Raw genomic sequence first — 23,260 nt, 5'->3', positions numbered from 1 at the left:
TGTGTTATAGAATTGCATTTAATTGTTATAAATATAGTTACATAAGCTGCAAGGTTGTTATACTGCGACTTGTAGAGATGCAAGAATGCATTAGACTAGGTGTTACAGGTAAATGATCTCTTAGTATGATATTTCACTGGACCTGAGTTTGACCACAATAAAACAAAGTCATTACTAAGTAGGTTATATAATGTAGATATGTGGCCCTTACATTGGTGGGAAGGATGCCGGATATTTCCCCAAGAAACACAAGTGAGTTCAGACGTCTGACAGTTTCATAAACCAACAGAGTTTATAGCATCTTTTCTTGTAATAAACTGGTTTTGTCTTGCTGCTGAATGTTGTTTGTGGGACTGCGTAATAAAGTTTGGATTTTGTGTGTGTGTACAGATATATAGATGTATCTAACTGCAGATCGATAGATATAGATTTTTTTTATTATAGCTTTATTTAAATCAGAAGTAAGGTAACTAGCAAGACTCTTAAGTTTACTTTAGCTGATTAAGTACTTTGGTGATTATTTTGGTGTGGTTAGTAAAGGAAAAAATGTGTCAAGGTGTAGTCTAAGATATATATGTAGTTTTCAATAGGTAGTATTTTATTATTCCATGGGTTCACAGTTTCTGTGAATTTGTTACCTGGTATCTGTTGATCACTACCAACCAGCATGTATGGCTCAGAAATATAATGCATTGGTCTTGGGCCAATGTGCTATAAGTTTCTGGGAATAGAACCAGTGGCAAAGGTAAGTGAACTGCAGCTTAAATTGTTTTAGCATGTTCTTGAGTTTATTCCTGTGATGAATCGAAGGAGGCCATTGGCATGAAGAATGTAGTTATGGAATGTGAGTTCCCTGGGTAAGAAATTAATGAAGACTGAAAACAGAATGGGTACTACTGTACAACTGATCCTTGAGGGGACACCAGTGGTTACTATGGCTGTCTTCAGGTAATAGTTGTTACATTACAGTTTTGTTTGCCTATTACTGAGGTAACATTTGAACCAGCTTATAACTGGGCTTTTGAAACCTATGTTTTCTACCGTAATTATTAAGGGGTTTTGATTTACAAGACTGAAGGCATGCCATATATCTACAGAAATTATACAGGATAGCTATCCTTTATTATTGCTACTAAGTTTCTTTGAGCATATCCTATAACTGAAAAGTCATCTCTACTTGATTCCCAAGTAGACTATTCTCTATCGTACTTGCACCTTGATTCTTATTATAGATAGTACCCCACCACCTCATGTACACAGACAGACTGCTCTGCAATTTGTAGCATGTTACAGGCCACCCTCTCAAACTCAGGAACCTCACATGGCCTTCCTGAAACAAATGCCATGGAACAACTAGTCACCATCCCCACAAGAGGAGATCAGATCACAGGACTGCATGGATCAGGCAATCCCAAACAAAATATGTTAGAAACCCTCACTAACACAGCATCCATGGGATGAACTCAATGAGGAATTAAACCCACAGTTAGCTGTTTAATCTTAGCCTCACCTCAGGAGACAGTCACCAAGGCCATTGATGAGAAAACTCATCAGCTTGAATGTAAACCCATACATCACAAGATCAGGTTCATCTGACACAGATATCCTCCAGAAGGGCCTCACAGAAATGGATAACTGGTGCCAGAGCCATGGTAGCTACCATATAGGTGGCAATCCACTGAGCACAGAAAAAGTCATCAGAGATCTGGGGACCCAGGTTGACAGTAGCCTTCTAGATCAAGGGAGGTCCCGACTGAAAGAACAGATAGCCTAGTATGAACCTATGAACCTATGAACCTATAAGCTTACTGAAAATGTAGTCTATAGTGGCAAAGAGTGCTATAAAGGTGCTGCTCAGAACCGTTGTACATTTTTCATGATTCTATCAAATTGTATAAATGTTTCAGTAAATTTACTTAGATTTACTTAGTGAGTGTAGGTTAGAAATGCAGCAGAAATAATCTGGGGATATAGGTGTGTTCACTTTAGGTATTGGTATAACTGTTGTTGGTTTTCCATTCTGCTAGGATAGTACCAGTTTGTAAAGTAAGGTTAAACTGAAGGTAAGGGGTTCCGTTATGAAGGGGGCATACTTTTTTTAAGAATTTATAATGCAGAAAATTACTATCAAGTTTGATTTTGTGGTGGTTTTTGTAAGCTGTTTATATAAAATGTTTGATGTAATGTTATTAAAATGTTATGAATTCATTTCTTTGGATTGGTTCTGAGAGGACAGAGCTTACAGTATTTCTGGAGTGTGCTTTGGGAAAACTAATACTGTTTTAAACAAGTAATTTAGGAGGTCCTCAGGAGTAAAAGTTTGAGGACTGCAGGACATGCACTGTGAATCTTTGGCTGCACATGTCATGTTTTTGACATATTGCCAGAACTGTTTAGGTAGTTTAGTATATTACAGTTGTTTTAAGGCATTGGGATTTGGCATATTTTGCTGGTATTTTTGCTTCAGCTTTAAGTTATGAAAAAGACTAGAGATACTGTTAGTGCCTTTCAGTGCCTTTCCACAGATGTCAGCATTTGTCCCTTTCTCTCATGTTTTGTTCTATTTCTGAATTCAGTTCAGTGATAGAATTGTACTGGAAGTGTTGTTTGTCTGAAAGCATAGATTTGTTTCTGGATTGTTTAATAGTAAAACTGTAAAGTACTATAAGACTTCTATGGGGGTCTATATATTACACGTACAATTTCCAAACACACTCACATACACTCAAACACCTACCCAAAACCCTTACAACAAAGTCACTTACCTTAAATACCACCTAAATCCACACACTAAACCATGCGCCATTCACACAATACATTTCACATCATGTACTGTAAAACCATAACCATGAATTTGACATTTCCGGATTTGCGGTTATACACTTTTGCTATTATAAAAATTCGACTTTACAGTCTCAAAATATTGAAATTGGATATTTCAGTATTTTGAGATTATAAAGTGAACCCATATATAAATAAATAAATATATATATATATATATATATATATATATATATAAATAAATAAATATATATATACTGGAACACTATGAAAGCCCGAAACCGCACAATACCGACGCCCACAATACCAATACCCAGAAGAATGAAACTTCAGAATCCCGACAGCGAATAATGGAGATTACTGTATAGTGCGTAAAGGTAAGTTTGCCATTCTCCCAACTGTAGTGCGATCTCGGAGTAGGTATATTTAAGTTACGGGGGGTGTGGGGGTGCAGGGGGGGCTTGCCCCCCCGCATACATGTTGTTATTGCTGGTTTTGGGGTTTTATTTTGTTGTTTTTCGTATTCTGTAGTTTCGTTCTTCTGGGCATTAGTATTTTCAGTGTCAGTATTATGCGGTTTCTGGATTTAGTAATGAATCTATATATATAGATATATATATATATATATATATATATATATATATATATATATATATATATATATATATATATAGATATATATATATATATATATATAGGGTAGCCGCGGTGGTGCAGCGGTTAGCATTGCTGCCTCACAGCAAGAGGTTCTCCGGTTTGATCATTGGCTGGGGTGCCTTCTGTGCATAGTCTGCATGTCCTCTCTGTGGTCGCATGGGTTTCCTCCGAGGGCTCTGGTTTCCTCCCACATCCCAAAGACATGCTGTAGGTGGATTGGACACTCTAAATTGGCCCTAGGTGTGAGTGCATGCATATGTGTGCCTTCTGTGGAAGGTTGGGAGCCAGGCTGGTAACTCAACACTGTAAAACTCCACTGTCAATCATAAACGGACAGGTGATCCGCTGTGGCAACCCCTAACCAGGAAAAGTCGAAAGAAGAAATATATATATATATATATATATATATATATATATATATATATATATAATGTAAAATTCAGTATATGTTCAAATGAAAGAGCATTATTTAATTTATTTATATTGTACATAGAGGAAGAAAAGCCAGAGTGTCATCTCTCACAACTCTCTCTTTCAATTAATGTTCCAAATTCTATCCGTAGAACACCTTTAGAATGAGCCACTGATGAAGCTCTGTATGTACTAATGCGGTTAATTCTGGTCCTTTTTGTACGCCTGAGCAATTCTCTGTTGGGAGGAATGAATTAATTTATTTTAAACCATCTTTAAGTGCTTTACAGGGATTTTGACCAAAAGTTTTGGTTTCCAGAGTTCAGGTTTGTAGTTTTCAGTACATGATAAATGACCCTGAAAGAAAGGGAAAGCTGACCAGTCATGGAATAGCTGTAAAATGGATTCAGAAAGAAGTATTTTAAAATGTTTGTAAAATTCTGTAGGTAGGCTGTACCTTATCTCTAAGGAGGATTTAAGTGCATTTTTGCATTTATTCAACTAAAAGGATGTATTAAGCAAAATCAAATCATCCTCTCTCATTTTGGTAGGGATACCAGCTGAAAATGTTCCAATTTGTCTTCAGAATCCAGCTCTACAGAGCAGTAAATATTACAGAAATGTTCTTGCAGAATATTATTAATTTAAATATGTTATATTGAACGAACCCTCCCTATCCTCCCAACCCAGAATAATCATTGCTTTTTCTGTTTCCTAATTCTGTAGGCTAAGAAGTTTGGAGCCACAATGCTCCTAGCCCACTGAAAAGTTACTGGTGATTCCATTTTGTAGCTAAGCTGTTAGACTGCAGGAAAACTCTGCCAGATCATGACGTGCTTCTCCCTAATAGCTGAATTAAATCTATTAACTAGAATTGAAAGGCATAGAAAAAGAGAAGTCTTAACTGAACTGAAAAGATTAAATGGAAAACCTCATTTATACAAAACAACAAAGGTCTTTTTGACTTTTTATAAGTCGTTGAATGCATCAATAGACACTGGGGCCATATCTTACAAAGACAAGAAGAATTTGTGTTAACATATTAGTGCATGAGTTAGTTTTTTAACAGATTATATGTCCCGCCAGAGAAAACAAACTGTAGAATGTCAGTAGGTTGTTATAAGAAAGGAAGAATTTTTTAATTATTTGAGTAAAAACTGTATAATCTATATTTAAACACGATGGCAGATGATGCCTCTCTCTGTCCAGTGGCTACAATTTGGCTTGTGTATCAATATTTTTTGCCAGTGCAATTTATCCTGTACATAGCATGGAATGTTCATAAATTGTGTGAATAATGTTATCAATTGATTACAAAATGAAATACATTTGTTTCATAACATGGGCTTAGGAAGGTATAATGTAATGTATTTAATATTCTGCTCTGTTGTAGCAAACTGTGAAAAGGTTTGAGGATTTGTATGTCAGAAAGAAAAGTAGCACATGCCAACAGCATGAAGTAAGAACATTACATAAAATATCCTACAAGATAATCAGCGATTGGATCTTTAATAATTGAAGTATCTGTCCTAAGGGCCTGAATACAATTTCTTGTTTTCTCTCTAGATAGAATACCTAAAATACTACCATGTTATGATTATAAATATGCATTTTGTCTTTATAATAATGATGACTGATGATTGCTATTGTTTGTCAAAAACTAGGACATTGATTTCATTCACTGTGTCCTGTGAGCTGTTATTTAAAACAGTATAGATATCTACAGCTATAATTATATAACTATCTTGAAATAACTGCAGTGTAGAAATAAATAAATAAATAAATAAATAAATGAAATTAATTCAACAAAATAAGCAATTGGTGCTTAAATTGAACTGAATGTAAAACAAATTTCCCCTACCTTGAAGTTTAATATGTAAAATTCAAGTATGTCCTTATCTTTGCAGCTATCCAAAACCTCAAAAAATGTTGTGAAACATTATAGCTATTCATCTGGACACATTGGATGTTGAATTAACATAAACAGAATGAACATACTTTTTGTGTAAAAAGACATCTGCAGGGTGGAATTCAACAAAACACCTGAATATAAATGATGTCATACCTTAAATGACCGACTTCTCTTAGTGGGTCAATAAACTCCATTTATATTGAATGAATCCATCCACAACCCCTTTTCTCACTTTTGCACGTGGGTTGATGGTGTCACTTCAAAAGTCATCTGGAGCCCAGGTTCACACTGCCAGGTCTATAGCCCTGCCACAACTGTTCTTCCATACCACTCACTCACACGCATGCTCATACCTATGGCCAGGTTTAGTGTCCAATCCACCTACTGCATGTCTTTGGAATGTGGGAGGAAAATGGAGCACCTGGAGGAAACCCTTGTGACCACAGGGAGGACATGCAGACTCTGCACAGAAGACACCCCAGACAAAAGTTGAGCCAGAGAACCTCTTACTATGAGGTGACAACACTGTCAGATGCACCACTGTGTACATACTGAATGACTCAGTCTTCATAGACACGTACACCACCCACTACAGTTTCTACATATTAGACTTTGAGACCACAAACTCAAGTTGCATTGATTGTCAGTCATATTCAACATGATTGACAGCCCTCCACGGCTCCCTTCATCTGAAGTTCAAGTACGTCATGAGTACCTCAAAATGACATATACCAGCTATAACTGACTTTTCTACCTCACTTCCTCCCTATGAAATCCTATTATGTCTGTTGTCTTGACCAACAATATAGGTGTAAAAACAAACATATCTGAAGTCTGCATTGACAGATGACAACACTTATCTTATAACTAGAGCCAAGTTCACTGGTTTCAAGAAAAAAGGTTTTAAACTTTTATTTTATCGGTGTCCTTGTTTTTTTTTCTAACAAGGAGCCTTCTAGTTTAATTAACTGCTTTGATTCACAGATGATTTGCCAGCATTTTTTATTTAACTAAATAGAAAGAATCACCATAGAAAAGGTTGCACCACTAAAAACAAACAGAAAAATGTTATTTTAATGCACCCAAGGTATACGTCAGGAAGTTTATCTCATTGGTCAGTATATTTTCTAGAGTCCCTCCCTATGCTTTTTTAAGCAAAAAATGTTCTAAATACCAGCAATGGTCTCTACTTTTTTCAGACATTTAGGGGATTTTGGGGACTTCTCATAGTTTGGAATATAGACATTTTAGACATACATGCTCTAATTTCAGATGTATATTCATTGAATACTTTTTCAGTTTTCAACTAGTCCTACCCACATAAAAGGTGTTGTAGGGACAAAAAGCAAAATATATTACACTGCCTGTAAGGAATTATCTATCCAGCTGCTAACTATTTTCTAGACATACTTAGTATAGAAATGTTCTTCCCATCTTTGAATTTTTTTTGAGAGTAAATTTATCTCGGGGGAGACAGCCACTGAAATCAATATCTGAATCAGCATTTTCCTTTCCTGCCCAAATAAACATCTGAGGGAAATTATTGCCTTTCTTAAACACTGTTGTTGGCTTATTATTTACTGGAGATATCCTCAAGCATGAACTCAAACTAGCCCATTATGCTTCTAAGCACTGGTAGGCCAACAGGTTTTGAGTATAATCTCTGACAAAACACAGTTCAGTTGTATCTAATCTTTTAACAGGATCTGCCACATTTTTTGTCTTAATGACTGTCTCTGATCAGCACTAACTGTCTGTAATGTTTATGAAATATATCCTCCTTGTAAACTCTACCTTCAGACTCTAGTTTAAGCAGACCTATAGCCTTTCTACATTCACTCCCCAGAGAACAAATCCTATATATCATCTGACACTGGATTTTTAGGTATAGACTTTTAAGATGTAGCAAAGAATGTCTCGATTTTCATATTCAAGAAATAATATTAAGGGTATAGGTCACTCCAGAATGCAAAATCTAGACTTGTATATTCCGGAAATAATATTACAGATTAGGTCACTTCAGAGTTCACAATCTAGAGTTATATATTCCAGAAATAATATTACAAGTGTAGGTCACTTCAGAATTCAAAATTTAGATTTCTATATACCAGAAATGATATTATGGGTGTAGGTTACTTCAGAATTCTAAATCTATATTTTGAATTCTATGTCACTTAAGAATTCAAAATCTAGATTTATATATTCCAGAAATAAATAAGACAACTCTTCTACATCCACTGCCATGGGAAAAATATCAAGCAAAAATGTTTTCAACATTACCAATTTTTCTAAAGAATGGTAATAGTACATGAATTGCATTTCTAGTGACCACTACAGAAGCCTAAACAATTGAGTTCTACTCTGACATTCATAGCTGTATCTCTTATATGAATAAAAGCCTTTTCTTGGAAAAAAAAACAGCACTTAAAAATATATTTGTACTAATATATTGACTCTCGTAATAATAAAAACAGTAGCCTGCCAAGCACATGTCATTTAAGATATTTAGCATTTCTGTAACATTTTTCAATTGTGCCAGGAACAAAATGAAAGAAGTCACAAAAAATAGAAAAATGTTCCATTAGTGAGAATTTACCAGCTACTGTGGTTTGTCAGCTAGACTTAACATACTGGTGTATTTTGATAAAGGCAACTTACTGCTTAAGTGGATGATGAGCAAAGAATAGTAGTTTGTAATGTAACTAGATTATATACCAGTGTGCAAGAGCTTTTTCATTTATTTCCTGAATGCTGTAGCCAAGTTTTTTCTTAGCATAGAATAAAATGCAATATCATATTAATGTATGAAACTCTACTGAGTATGATTCAAAATATTTTAATGACCACTGCCCCATTTGTGTCAGTTGGCTTTACCAGTGTACCAATAATGGATCAATACAACATGCTTCCAACACTGTATGCAATATGGAGGAAGTTATGAATGGAATATTATGCATCATACAAAATGGATGCTTCAGGCATGTATATTGTGTGGGAGGCAGTTGCTATACGTGAGACGTGCCACTTATTTTTCTTTCTGCTGTTTTAGCAGGCAGTGTGACATTATGCATTTTAATGCAATTATGCTCAGATTGTGAAGTACAGTTAAAACTCTTCACAGGAGAACAATGTTGCTTAATGATAAGCAATGACGTTCCAGAGGAAGGAGGCATAATGTTCTTGCAGAAAGGGCTCTGTTTGCAAAAATCATGAGTAGTCGTCAGTATTAAACCAGTTCAGACTAATTTTCCGCATGCACACCTAGACACAGTTCTATAATTGTCTATGATGTCATTCTATTTATTGTGTAATTTTGAGAATGCATATAGAATGTCTGATGTCACAGGTAAATCATTATATCTGTTGTTGAAAGTTGTTACTCCAATTAGTATTCAAAAAAATATGTTACCCCTCCCCCAATACACTTTATGTTCTAAGTAATGTTTTTCATTTTTAAATAAAGCATTTGAAAGGTATTTCAGGTGTGGTTGTTCCATTGTCCTTGAATCTACCCTATTACAGAGATATTTCTAAAACAGATGTCTAATGTAACAGCATTTTTGTTATGGAAAACATCTTCAGATGTAATTTATAAGCAGTTCTTACATACAGAAAATTCATTATACTCTACCACAAAAACAAAAAATATTCTAAAGAAAACATCTGCTATCCACATTTCATTAATTTCAAATGTGTAATGTTTACCACATTCAGTAAATATTAAGCCAAATCACTATCTTCAGTAATGTGCATATTAAGTCTATTTCTTATAATACTTGCCCTTTATTTTATCTTTAATCTTTATGGTGCCTCCACCTGTATGGCGTTTTTCATTGTGTAATGTCAAAGTGGGCTATCTGTCTTTGATTAGAAACCTGTGTGATCCAAACATCCACATCATAAGCATTAATATTGTAAGCAGAAATTTCATAATAAAGGGAAGTTGTTCTCTAAAGAATAAAACCAAGATAGTTATGATTGTTTCTGGTGTTCCAAAATCATTTAGTTTTCACAGGCAAGGTCCAGTTATTTAGGTAATGCAGTATGTCACTTTCAAGCATCTTTTGTCTATGTTAACTCACAGTTTCATAAGATCTAATCCTGTCAGGCAAGTAAGTACTTCTGAAAGCAAGAAGTCCCTATTGTGCTTTATTGAATTTAGCATTGAGTTCTGTTGCCCCTATCACAATGGTCAAGGATTCACTCCTATTCTTCATTCACTGTTTTGAGTGTGACGCTTCAGCGGTTCTCCTCACATCTGTGAGAGTTTTTACTAGGTGCTCTGGTTTTGACAGCCTTCCAAAAATGTTCTGATTGGTTGGCCAAATCATCCATATGTACGTATGTTACATTTACTCCTGACAGTGTGGCCTGGGCTTTGGCTGAAAAGGGTCCAACAAGGATCAGATGAGTTGCTTGGTTATGAAATAAAAAGAGCAATGCACTCAGATAACATCAAAGAGGATTTTTTCAGACTGATTAATCAATCATGCAGAAACTACTTACTACCTGAACTCTGAAAGAACCATTTTTGTATGCAAAAGCTGCATAGTGCACGTAGGAGGGTGCCTGGCTGTTCCAATATTAAGTGCAATAAAATCAAAATAAGTGCATCAAAAGCTCTTTTTTTGGATACGTTTCCTTACATTTTCAACACAGTGGGTCTGTGGTCTTCCATTCCTTGAAATAAGGGAGTTTCTTGTTTGTTTTAAAATGGAGTCTTTCTTATCCACCATGTTTGTGCAAACTTAGAATTAATATAGTTAGAGTCAGAGAACATGTGCTGAGAGGGTTGCAGGAGACTTGCTTCCTTGCAAAAAAAAAGATTGTTTTGAGTTTTTCATTTATTGTTTTGTACTGAATATGTGGTTTCAATGTTACTCAATGTGTTTGTATTTGACTAGTCATACTGTCAGCTAATGATCTACAAAATATTTTCAGTGTTTTCAAGTGCGAATAATTTACAAAGTTGCTTATTTGTAACAAAAGTATATAATTAATATATACTTTTGTAATGGTACCTGTCTCTCTTTCATGAGCTATACAGGTAGAAACAATAGCAAATAAAGTACAACAATGCCAAATAAGATCAACAACAAAATTACAAATTAATAAATCATGAAGATTCTTCTCAAACATGCTTAGATCAGCAAGCCAGAAATGAAAAAGTCAAATGACTTTCCCTATATTCTTTCAAATCAGTCTATAAAATGTCATGTTTCACTGATTTGTGAATATGTAGAAGTGTAATTAAAGCACAAAAAAGGAGAAACAATGCATTGTGCAAGGAGCAAGCTCCCCCAAGAAGTTCTTGGTCCCCACTTTCCTATAACATATGTCTGGATTAATCTCTGTGTTTACAGTATATTGTAATATTATGTCAATTTGCACCAATGTATATATATTTTCTGTTCTTTTCTCACCAGGACTCCACTGAAAAGGGATAAAATTGTCCAGTTGGGCTTTCCCGATAAACAAATGTCAATATATATATATATATATTTTTTCACTTTAGAAGCTCAAAATACTGAAATGTTGAATTTCAGTATTTCAAGCCCATAAAGTGGAATCCTGAAAAGAGCGAAAGCTCAGAAGTGCGAAATTCAAAACCTCGAATACCGGAGGTTTTGAATTTCGCGCTTCTGAGGTTCCGCTGTGGTTATGGATTCAGGTAAGTGTGCGTGTGTGTGTGTGTGTGTGTGTGTGTGTGTGTGTGTGTGTGTGTGTGTTAAGGATTTTGGGTAGGGGCCATGGTGTGTCTTAGTGTGTTTTGTTGCTGTGATGTATGTGCAAGCAGAATGTAGCTTGTATGGTGGTGTGTGTGTGTTTGTGCGTAGTGCAACTTTGGAGTTAGAATATTTAAGTAGGGGGGTGTGGGGGGCAAAGCCCCCCCACATGAGGGTTGCAGGGGTGCTTGCCCCCTTGCTTTTATGTAGGAGAGAGCTTGTGTTTGTGGAGAGGATGGTGTGTTTGTGTGTGTGTGTATATAGTAGTAGCACGAAATTCAAAATCTCCGGTGTGCGAGATTTTGAATTTCGTGCTTCTGAGTTTTCTAAGTTTCAAAAATTCGACTTTATGAGCTCGAAATACTGAATTTCGACATTTCAGTATTTTGAGCTTCTAAAGTGAATCCATATATATATATATATATATATATATATATATATATATATATATATTTATTTATGTGTGTGTGTGTGTGTGTTTGTGTGTGTGTGTGTGTGTGTGTGTGTGTGTGTGTGTGTGTGTGTGTGTGTGTGTGTGTGTGTGTGCCGCCTTCATTGTTGCATTTCAGTGGAAAATAGTGAAATAAACACTGCAATGCACTGCCAGATGTAAGTGAATACAGTTTTGACAAGCCACGATTACAAGAAATCAAAGCAAGGCCACTAGTCAGCCCTAACCTCATCAGTGTAGACAAGCCATCTAAATGAAGCAGTTGCTTCTCTAATAACTCCAACACTGTAACTAGCTCCAGGATAATATTTATAAAACAGCAATACATCAATTATTTTGTCACTACTAGACAGAGGCACAGTAAACTAAACCCTAAAAGGGCGTAGTATTCTCATCCTAAGGGGTGGTGAAAGCCACACACACTCTGGCTAGGCTTATAAATGCCCTAGGGCAGATAGCCTAGTACGAACCTATGAACCTATAAAAAAAAAAAAGCTTCATGACATCACTTTATCAGTTCATTTTATAGAGAGATAGAGAGGCAGAATATATATATATATATATATATCTATATATATATATATATATATATATATATATATATATATGTGACGCAATAAATAAATATTTCCTTGACTAACATACTAAAACAATAAATATCTCTATCTACACGTTAGTGAATGCGCAAGCCTTATAATAGCTGATGGAGAAGACTAGAACCCAGTTCCGTTTCAAGCTCCCAGCTATAAGACAGTATGCTGGACAATGGATGAACATACATTGTTAAGAGAATACTGGGAGAAATCCATTTGAAAAAGCTTCAAATAGAGAATTAAAGACAGGAACTTTTTTTTTTATTTTATTTGTTAATTGAGTAAGCCTACTGGACACATCCTTTCCAGGAACAACTCAGGAGCACTGCTTGGTTAAAGGACTTCAGAATCGCACAGTAGAGAAATGGAAGGGGAAGGAATCACACAGTAGGGAAGTGGAAGTAATCACACAGTAGGGAAGTGGAAGAGGAAGGAATCATACTGTAGGGAAATGGAAGGGGAAGGAATCACACAGTAGGGAAATGGAAGCGGAAGGAATCACACAGTAGGGAAATGGAAGGGGAAGGAACACTGACTTGCAGGAGAGCTGCTCATTAATAAATCATAGCCATAGTCCCCGGCAGTAATTGCAAGACTATTTTGGGTGGGGAGGGGGAGTGATTATCTGTTATTATCTTCTTAGACTTTTAAGTTCTTCACATGCAGTTGAAGCTGGTCCCAAGTTATTCTTCTGCAAACTTCCTGAGCTCTAGTTGCTGCCTGATCAGTGACTTTGTTCATTCTCTGACCACCTGTTAACTTAATGGAGGGTTGTGGGAGAGCTAGAACCCAGTCTAAAGTCAATGAATGCAAGGCGCAGACCACATACTGAACATGGTACAAAACCATTGCGGGATACACACACACACACACACACACACACACACACACACACACACACACACACACACACACACACACACACACACACACACCTGCAGTCAGTGTAGATGACTGCTTATCTTTGGGTGACAATTCAAAATGTCAGGAGCTGCTACCGTGAGTCCTGCAACCTGGCCAAAAGAGCAACCCCCCCCCTAAAAAAAGCAGTTTAAGGATAAGAACAGTTTTCGAGATTTGCTCTTCTGCTGTGTTTCTGGCTTTTTGGCACTCAGCATTTCCAGTGCCAACATCTTAATATAGACCCATATCACTGGGATGTTGAAGAAACCAGAACAATCACGGTTCTGCATACAAAATTCATCTCATTTTATACTTTAGTTGACTTACTGGTAAAGAGACAATGTCCACTTTAGATTCCGATGGCCAAATTTCAAAGCAGTAGCCTTTGTACCTGACAGCCCCTTAAGCTGATGGATGAAACAAGCAGGCACACAGAAATAGCACCAACAACCTTGTCTGCAAACTTCAAATGGCTACTGGGATATAACCAGACAAACAAAGCCATCTAGAACACTGAAAATTAGTGCTTTATTACACTTTATTAATACAAACATGTAACTTCATCTGAAAACTTTTAAAATGTTTAAATAGCTTGAATGTTGTGTGTGGTATATTTTCTGCTGAAGTTCCATGATGTTATTAATAAACTGGAACTAAAGAACTAATTTTTATTGTTCTTTCTTTGCTTCTCCTGTAATATCCCAATAGTTGTTTGAAGTTTGATGACAAGGTTTTTGTTATTATTTGTGTTGGCACCTTGCTTTTAGATTGGTGTATTTGTTCTCTAGGTATGCAGAGATGTCCTTCCTCAGAGCGTAGAGAAACATGTTCCCTATCGTGATGCAGCATCACACCAGCACATTTAAAAGTTGTATCTTAGTACAATAATCCTGAGCCGGCTGTTAAGCCAAGATCATTGCTCACCCACAAGGGAGGCAGGCAGGCTGTGGAAGCAGAAGCAATGTGACTTGTGGCTGACCACAACAGAAATATTTAAAATATCCACATTGATCATGTTAATCAGTAAACAAAACAAAAAAACAGTGATTACATTTAACCACAGTAATCTTCCTGGACTATTGAACTAACTTCTGTCTTCATATATTTATTTATTTATGCTCTTTTACCACTATATGTCAAGCAGGTTCTGAGCTGTAAGGCCTGGTCTGGAAGACTTTATGAAAACAATCACTTTCCACTTCCTGTTTCAATCTCTGCAAGAAATATGTTTGCAAACAAGTTTTGAATTGACTGGAATTAAACAAAATGTTTTTTTTCTCTCTTTTTTGGTTCCCCGCAGCTGATCATCAGCTGTTTACAATTGCTTTCTGATCCATATGTCTACTGGGCCTACTTTAGTCTCCCCAGGCTATATCTGACCCACATCTGAGGCAGGTGAAGAGATCGAACAATCTGGGGCAGTAATGCACTGCTGCTCTAGAGTGTTTTCTCCTATTTTCCTGCTTCCTGTGCATACTTAGTACCACCCCAAGGGTGAGACATGCAATGTGTGATAGAGCTCAATCACCCCTCACTTCTGCAAGGGGGCTGATATCAACAGGATGCCCTGTCCACTCTCAGGTAGCACTTTGCAATTGTGTCCTTAGTCTCCCTGAGGGTGTTCCGTGAGAGCACTCACCCCCCTCCACAGGAAGGGAACACCCAACCTCCCCTCCCAGCATCATAGACTCCTTAGCCGCTAATTAAACTTGGGTCACCTAGGCATTACTTAGGGCTTTATCCCTCTATGCTTCATCACTGGCTCTGGGATGAATAACATTTCCCACAATGCCCCCTCCTTCATACATGCAGAGTCTGCGAATTTTGTAATATAATGCTAATGCCATGCAGTCAAAAACGGAGCGAGTTATATAATGGAAAGGTGCAGTCTTATTCTCCTTTGTAATGAACCCATCTGCTGTTTTCAGGTAACATGCTAAAATTTAAAGGATTCTGTCATGATCTCCTAGATTTCTAAATCTATCTCTAAGGACTGAAATAATGTTATTTGTGGAGTTTACTCTGGTGTTATTTTTGAATCTTTTAAACATTTACTACTTTGATAAAAAGAACCATTTTCAAACAAAAAAATCAATATTACCGAGTATTTTGTGCTTACACTTGCATTCCTTTAGCACAACAATCATTTACAAATAAGGACATCAGTGGTTTGAATCTTTTCCATGGATTTTTTAATCCTGTTTTAAAAGTATCTGTTTTGAGAAGAAACATACTAATCCATAATTTCTCCTCTTTCACTTCCATCCTTCTCTAGGTTAAGTCTAAGATATTATATGTCCGCTTTAGGAATAATTTGGATTGGCTAGCCTGATGTCACAGAACATGAGCCTGTATCTGCAATGATAGCAACCTGGGTAAGGCTAGTAGATTTCAGATGATCTCCAGATAAGATGGGTGTTAGTACCCATAAGTCTGCTTGTCATGCTTGTCATCAAGTTCCCTGTATAAAAATCCGCCTCAGGGCGTTTTGCGCGGTCGGGCGCCTAGCGCAGCAGCGGTTATACAGGTGTAAACTATTTTATAAAGGTTTTAACTTTTTCTGGCTTCGCCAAGTCTGCTCTTCAATTTTTCCCTTAGAAGCTCTACTCAGTCTATTTAGCTGTATATATTAGCACTTGTTTTCGGAACTTCTATCCTTAGCAAGCACTCATAATAAAACCAAGCACTCTTACCCTAAAATAAGCACCACAGGCATCCACTACCCCTGTGAATACCCACTTCCCTTAAAGGCACAACACTCCTTATAATATTCTAGTATGTCGAGTGGTAGACCGCTAGCATCCTCTCTTGTTCAGCTGGTTAATCTGGGAATCTTAAGACAATGTTACAATTGTCTCATGTACACAGACAACCCTCTCCTCCTTCCTACTAACACATACTTGTGAGAGATGCAACTATATAGCCAGACTGGAGGCTGAACTCTCTCAACTCAGGACTGGCAAGACCAGTCAGGAGGAGATGGTACCCACACCCAAAGCAAAACCAGTCACACATAAAACCACCACTAATGCAAACCAAACACATAAAAACACAAAGACATACTCGAGGCTCTTGTAAAAACTTACCAAAACAACAGAGGCCTCCAAAGCAGACACCCAGAAATACACCCCCACAAAACGCAACACCTACAACACATACCTCAAGCAACAGGTGTGTCGCACAATCACAGCCTCTAAGGCAAAATACTATGCCAGAGACATTAGTAATAGGTGACTCTATAGTCAGACACACCGATGTTCCACTTACCAGGCTGAATAAGGAGAGGGTAACGGTGAGCTGCCTATCGGGGGCTAGGATCCGCCACATTACACACGCACTCAGGTCGCTCCAAAGCAAGTACAAGTATGATTCAGTCATTGTCCATGCGGGTGTGAATGACCTGAGACGTACCTCCCTGGACTACATGAAAAGAGACATTGAGGAGCTCTCCGATTATGTAGCCCAGACTGGTATGACCCTGACCCTGAGCAGCATCCTGCCTTCACCAAGAATGATGCCTCAGTACAAAGACAAAATGATCAGTTTTAACAATTGGCTTAATCACTGGTGTCATTCTAGGGGGATCCAATGTCTGTCAGCCTGGGATGATATGCTGGACAAGCCACATTGCTTCGCAAGGGATGGCTTGCACCTGTCACCACTGGGCTTCCGGATACTGGCCAAGGCTCTTGCCACCCCCATAGTGCCTTTTTTAGGCAATGCTCAAAGGACAAGTCAACCTCCATAAAAAACAAAAATGGAAAAAAATTAAGGGTAATGCTGCTCAACGCCAGAAGTCTAAATCTCAAGATGCAGGCACTCGAAGCACTTCTCAGTATGGAGAACATCGATGTCTGTGCAGTAACCGAAACCTGGTTTAAGGCTCCTGAGAGCACTCCAACGCTACCAGGCTATACCTCATATCATGCGTTTCGACCTCAAGTTCCAGGCCGAACCACAAAGGGAGGGGGAGTGTCCATTTTCATAAAGGACACCTACACCTCTCGGTTGGTGGCTACCCATGAAGCATCAGAAACCATACAAGTTTTACTCACCATAGGCAAAACTGCCATACAACTGGTCGCATGTTATAGAACTCCTCCCAATCCCAGGAATCCCATCAAGCATTCCTGAAAACACTAGAGGATATGAATGTCACACCAAACACCATCATATTGGGTGACTTCAACTACCCCAACATAGACTGGGCCCACTATTCTAGCCCTAACACCTAGCCCAAAGATTCCTGGAATTCATAAACTCAAATGCTATGGAGCAACTGGTCACTTCTCCTACGAGGAGAGATAATATACTTGACCTGATTATCACAAACATGGGGTCCAAATGCTCCGCACCGGATATAAACTCCTCACTGGTAAGATCTGACCATAAACTGATCACGTTGGATGTACATATCCCACCCCCACCCCAGAACAAAAGACTACAGTGAAAAACTTTTCAAAAGCTGACTTTGTGCTCCTCAAGTCAGAAATGATATCCTTTAAGCCTACTGGGTTAATGGAAATCACATCCCAAAATGCTGAATCCTTCACAAAAGCCTTCTACGGACATCTCCAAGAATGCATGGATCAAGCAATCCCAACTAAAACCAAGACCCTCTCCACCAAGGAAAACGCCGGTTTGGTGGACCCGCTATAAACAAACTGTACAACAAAAGAAGGAAGCTACTGCAGGACAAAGCCAAATCCCACAAGGGAAAGGCTTCCCTGATCAGCACAAGTAAAAAAACTACGTTCTCTCATAAAAACATCTAAAGCAAACTTTGAGAAAAAGATTGCCAAGGATACCAAAGACAATCACAAAGCCTTCTTCAATTATGTCAGAACCTTGGGAGGAAATTCTCAGATATGCTCTGAGCTAGTACACAATGACAAAAATTCACTGACCCTACGGACATTGCCAACATTCTGGCAGATAGGTTCAGTGCAAATTTCTCCTCCCTCACCCCTAAAGATGAAGTAATTATCCCTGCTGAATGTAACCTACCTGTCATCACAGACACACAGGTGAAATCAGCACTCAACAAGGCAAAAACACAGCATCTATGGGACCCGATGGTATCCCGGTTGCGTGTTACGTGAACTCAAGATGAACTAAACCCGCCCCTAAGAACTCTATTCAATCTTAGCCTCACTACAGGATATGTACCTGAACACTGGCGCACAGCAACAGTGGTCCCACTCCACAAAGGGGGAAATTCTACTGACCCAGGTAACTACTGCCCCATAAGTTTGACCAGCCTGGTCTGTAAGGCTATGGAAAGAATCATCATGGAACTCATAAATGGCGACATTGGGGATCTGCAGACCCTTGATCCCACACAGTTCGGTTTTGTAAAAGGCAGATCCTGCCTCTTAAACCTGGTTGACTTCTTTGAGACAGTCACTAGTGCCATCGATGAGGGCAAGGCTGTCCACACTGCCTATTTGGACTTGGCTAAGGCCTTTGACACGATACCACACTCTGGCATCATTGACAAGCTCAGCAGCCTAAATGTAAATCCATACGTCACAAGATGGGTAGCAAACTGGCTAAAAAACAGAACCCATAAGGTTAAAATTGCTGGAGCCATGTCAGACTCAAAACCAGTCACAAGTGGTGTCCCACAGGGCTCAGTCTTGGGTCCACTCCTATTCGGCATTTACTTCTCAGATGTGAAAGCAAATATGGAAGGATTATGGCTGACAAAGTTTGCAGATGACTGCAAACTGGGTGCCATAGTTGATTCACCTGCCGACACACACATCCTACAGAAAGGTCTCACTGAAACGGACAACTGGTGCCGGAATCATGGCCTCAAACTTAACGCCAAAAAGTGTATAGTCATCCCCTTTGGGAAAAACAAAGTACCCACAAATTATCACGTAGACAATAACCCACTGAATACGGAAGAAGTAATCAGAGACCTGGGGACTCAAGTCGATAGTGACCTCTCCTTTGACAATCATGTTGCCAAAGTGGTCAGAAAGACATTCTACCTTGCCCATCTCATCATGAAGGATTCTCATCCAGATCAAAGGAGGTCATTGTACCTCTATATTCCTCCCTTGTCAGGCCCATGATTGAATATAATGCTCCATTTGGGATGTATCTCACCCGGCACATGCAACAACTGGAAAGACCCCAGAAGTACCTCACCAAGAGGATCATAGGTCTCAAACATGTGCCTTATCCAGCTAGATTAAAGAAACTCCAGCTCTATTCAGTAGCATACCGCCTGCTCAGAGGTGATTTGTGCCTAACATACAGGGCCATGTCCAACCAGGAATTGATGGACATGCTCCATCTCAAAAATCCAAATCCACCAGAACCACACGAGCTAAAGATTTCAACCTCTGCACAAATATGAATAGGACATGCTGGAGGGATAGATTCATAACACAGAGGTTACCCATACTCTGGAACAAAATCCCAGTTCATGTGAGACAGAGCCCTTCATTGGCACTGTTCAAGAAAAATCTCGATGCATGGATGGGAGATCGCAAGTTTACCCCGGGAGTGACCTCAGTGTCACTACTAGACAGAGGTATAGTTTACTAAATAATGGGGTCCCACATGTGTCACTACTAGAGAGGCGCAACTATATAGTATGGGGTGGCGTAAAGCCACATCACTGTTGGCTAGGCTTATAAATGTCCCCGGGCAGATAGCCTAGTACACTACTATGAAACTATGAAACTATGCACAAAGTAAGGAATACTAGAGCTTCGACACGTCTGAGTCATGTCCTCTGGGATTTCTTTAACAGGCTCCAGTACACTAAGGATCTATCTAGGTATCCTGTGCAGCATGCATTAGCCCATAAATACTGCCATCAGTGAAACCCCAAAGTATACAAAAAAGTCCTTATCACATATCTGAAAGCTGCAATACCTCATATAAGTAACCACAATGACACAGACACACACACACACACACACACACACACACACACACTTGTTAAGTCGGTAAGTCAAGACTGACTTTTTTTACCTCAAAGACTAGCACAATAGGCTTGTCTGTAAACAACTGATTAAGTTCTTGCAAATTAATTACTTCAGTAGTGCTGCCTATCCATCTTCATAGGTTCATATGTGTGTACTAGGCTAATGGCCCTGGAGTCTTTACAAGATTAGACAATAGGATTACCCCGGCATCAAGCCACCCGACCTTAGTTCCCAGTGCCTCTGTCGAGTAGAGCCACTGGAGTGATCCCCAGGGTGAATTTTCTATTTCCCATCCACTCGTCAAGATTTCTCTTGAAGAGGACCAGTGAGGTGCTCTGTTTGACATGTATGGAAAGTCTATTCCATAGCATGGGCAGTCGCTGGGTTATGAACCAGTCCCTCCAGCTTGTTCTGTTGATTGTGGTAATGAGGTTGAGGTCTATGGAGTGTGTGGTGTGGAGGGATTGGGATTTCTTTAGATATAGTATTTCTAACAGAGCTGGGTCAGACATAGCTTTGTAAGTCAAGCAGAGATCGCCTCTAAGTAGGCGATATGAGACAGAGAATAGGTTTATAGGTTAGTCCTAGGCTAATTGCCCATTGTGGGCCATTTTAAGCCTAGCCAATTACCCCATGTGAGAATCAAACCCTGCACCTTGTGTTTGCCAGGTAAACACCTTAACCATTATGCCATCCCCTTTTTTGAGTCTGTCCATATAGGACAAGTGTTTAAGGCCTAGGATCCTCTTTGTGAGGTACTTTTGCAGCCTCTCCAGTTGTTGCAGATGTCTAGTGAGGTACATGCCAAATGGGGCATTGTATTCGATGATTGGCCTAATGAGGGAAGAGTAGAGGGAGACAATGACCTCTTTCTTCCTGGATGCAAAACCCTTGGTAATGAGATGTGCCACATAGAAGGACTTTCTGACCACAGTGGCAGTGTGGTGGTCAAAAGAGTGTGTGCTGTCCACCTGTGTTCCCAGATCTCTTATAACACCTTCTGTGTTCAGTGGACTACCATTGATGTGGTAATTCATGTAAACTGGGTTTTTCCTGAAGGGGTTGACAACACATTTTTTGGCATTGAGCATAAGGCCTTGGTTCTGACACCAGTTGTTGGTCTCAGTGAGGCCTTTCTGTAGGATGTCAACATCACTTGAGGAGTTAATAATAGCTCCCAACTTTCAATTGTCTGCGAACTTTGTCAGTCAGAGTCCCTTCGTGTTGGCCTGGACTTCAGAGAAGTAGATACCAAACAGGAGAGGACCCAGGACCGAACCCTGTGGGACTCCACTTGTGATTCTTCGTCAGTCTGACTTGGAGTCAGCTATTTTCACACTGTGGGTTCTGTCTGTGAGCCAGTTTGCAACCCAACTAGTGATATAGGGGCTGATGCCTAGCTTAGTGAGTTTTTCTATGATTCCTGAGTGGGGAATGGTATCAAAAGCCTGGGCCATATCAAGGTAGGCTGTATGAACCACCTTGCCTTCATCCACAGCTTTAGTGACTGACTCAAAGAAGTTGACCCTTCACAAACCAAACTGTGTGGGATTCAGAGTTTGGAGATTCCCTATATCCTTGTTTATTAGGTCCATGATGATGCGTTCCATAGCTTTGCATGTCAAACTTGTCAGGCTAATGGGGCGATAGTTCCCAGGGTCTGTATTCACTCCTCCTTTGTAGAGAAGGATGACTGTAGCAGTGCACCATTTGGTAGGGACAAAGCCTGAGCTGAGGCTGTGACTGAACAGGGCTCACAGGTGAGGTGCCAGTTCACTCTGTAGTTCATGTAGAACACAGCCAGGGATATTGTCAGGTCCCATAGAAGCTGTATTCATGGCCTCAGACAGTGCTGTTTTAACCTGTGCAGCAAAATACTGGGTGCTTAGCAATCTACTGGTATTGTGATTGGTCCTTCGGTGGGGGAAAGGGTGGGTGAAAGAGGGGTAAAGTTGGCACTGAATCCGTCGGCCTTTATATTGGCAGTATTGTTGGCTTGGTATAGGAGGTACCATTGTGCAGTAGCACAGAGCAAATCTGGGTATTGCCGTGGAGATTCTTTACATAACTATAGAAGGCCTTGTGGTTGTCTTTAGTATCTGCTGCAATTCTGCCTTCATAACTTGCTTTAGAGGATTTGATGAGGGATCTCAACTTTTTGTTGAGGCTGATAAGGGAGTTTTTCCAGTCTTGGGACTTCACCTTATTCTGCATCAGTTTCCTCCTTCTGTAGCCTTTGCTGCCCCTCCTTCTCATGCCTTTGATCTTTCAATGTATGACTGTATTCTTTTGCAGTCATATCTTTGCATTAGACCTACCAATGAACAGCATGGGTTTATTTCCTTAACTGTTGACTGATATGATCAGCTTGCAGTCTATGGCATTCTCAAATGTTTGCTTCATCACCAGAATTCAAAGGCATAGATTTTCTGGTGCACAGCCTCAGTTATCTTTCATTTCTCACAGCTATACATTATTACATGGAACCCTATTGTTTGGACTATATGGACCTTCATTAGCAATGTGAAGCATCTGCTTTTTAATACCTTTTCCAAATCTGTCATAGCTTTCATCCCAGGAAGTGTCTTTGAATTTCAGAGCTACAGGCACCATCTGCAGAAATCATTGAGATAAAAAAATGAAAATTTTTCACAGCCTCCACTTCTTCCCCATCTATTTGCAAAGAATTGATAGGGCCAGATGACAAAATCATACTTTTTATGTTGAACAAAAAGCCATCTTTTGTACTTTCGACTTCATCTTCAGCGGGCTCTTCTACTCGTCATCACTTTCAATCCTCTGCTATCATGTGTGCATCTAAGATCGTTAATATTTTTCTGGCAATTTTAATTCAGCATCTAATTTGTTTAATTCAGTAT

At 38.9% G+C, this 23,260-nt stretch overlaps 1 protein-coding gene across 2 annotated transcripts in view; it reads left to right on the top strand.

Annotated features, from left to right (window-relative positions):
• The window catches only part of APBB3 (amyloid beta precursor protein binding family B member 3), a 575,287-nt gene that overhangs the window by 420,955 nt on the left and 131,072 nt on the right, over window positions 1-23,260 (top strand). The window lies entirely within an intron of this gene.

Source organism: Protopterus annectens, chromosome 4.part0 (genome assembly GCF_019279795.1).
Source record: "Protopterus annectens isolate FY-2018-M chromosome 4.part0, PAN1.0, whole genome shotgun sequence".
Lineage (NCBI taxonomy): Eukaryota > Metazoa > Chordata > Ceratodontiformes > Protopteridae > Protopterus > Protopterus annectens.
The sequence above is the reverse complement of the archived record's forward strand: the minus strand, read 5'-3'. Positions and strand labels throughout refer to the sequence as shown.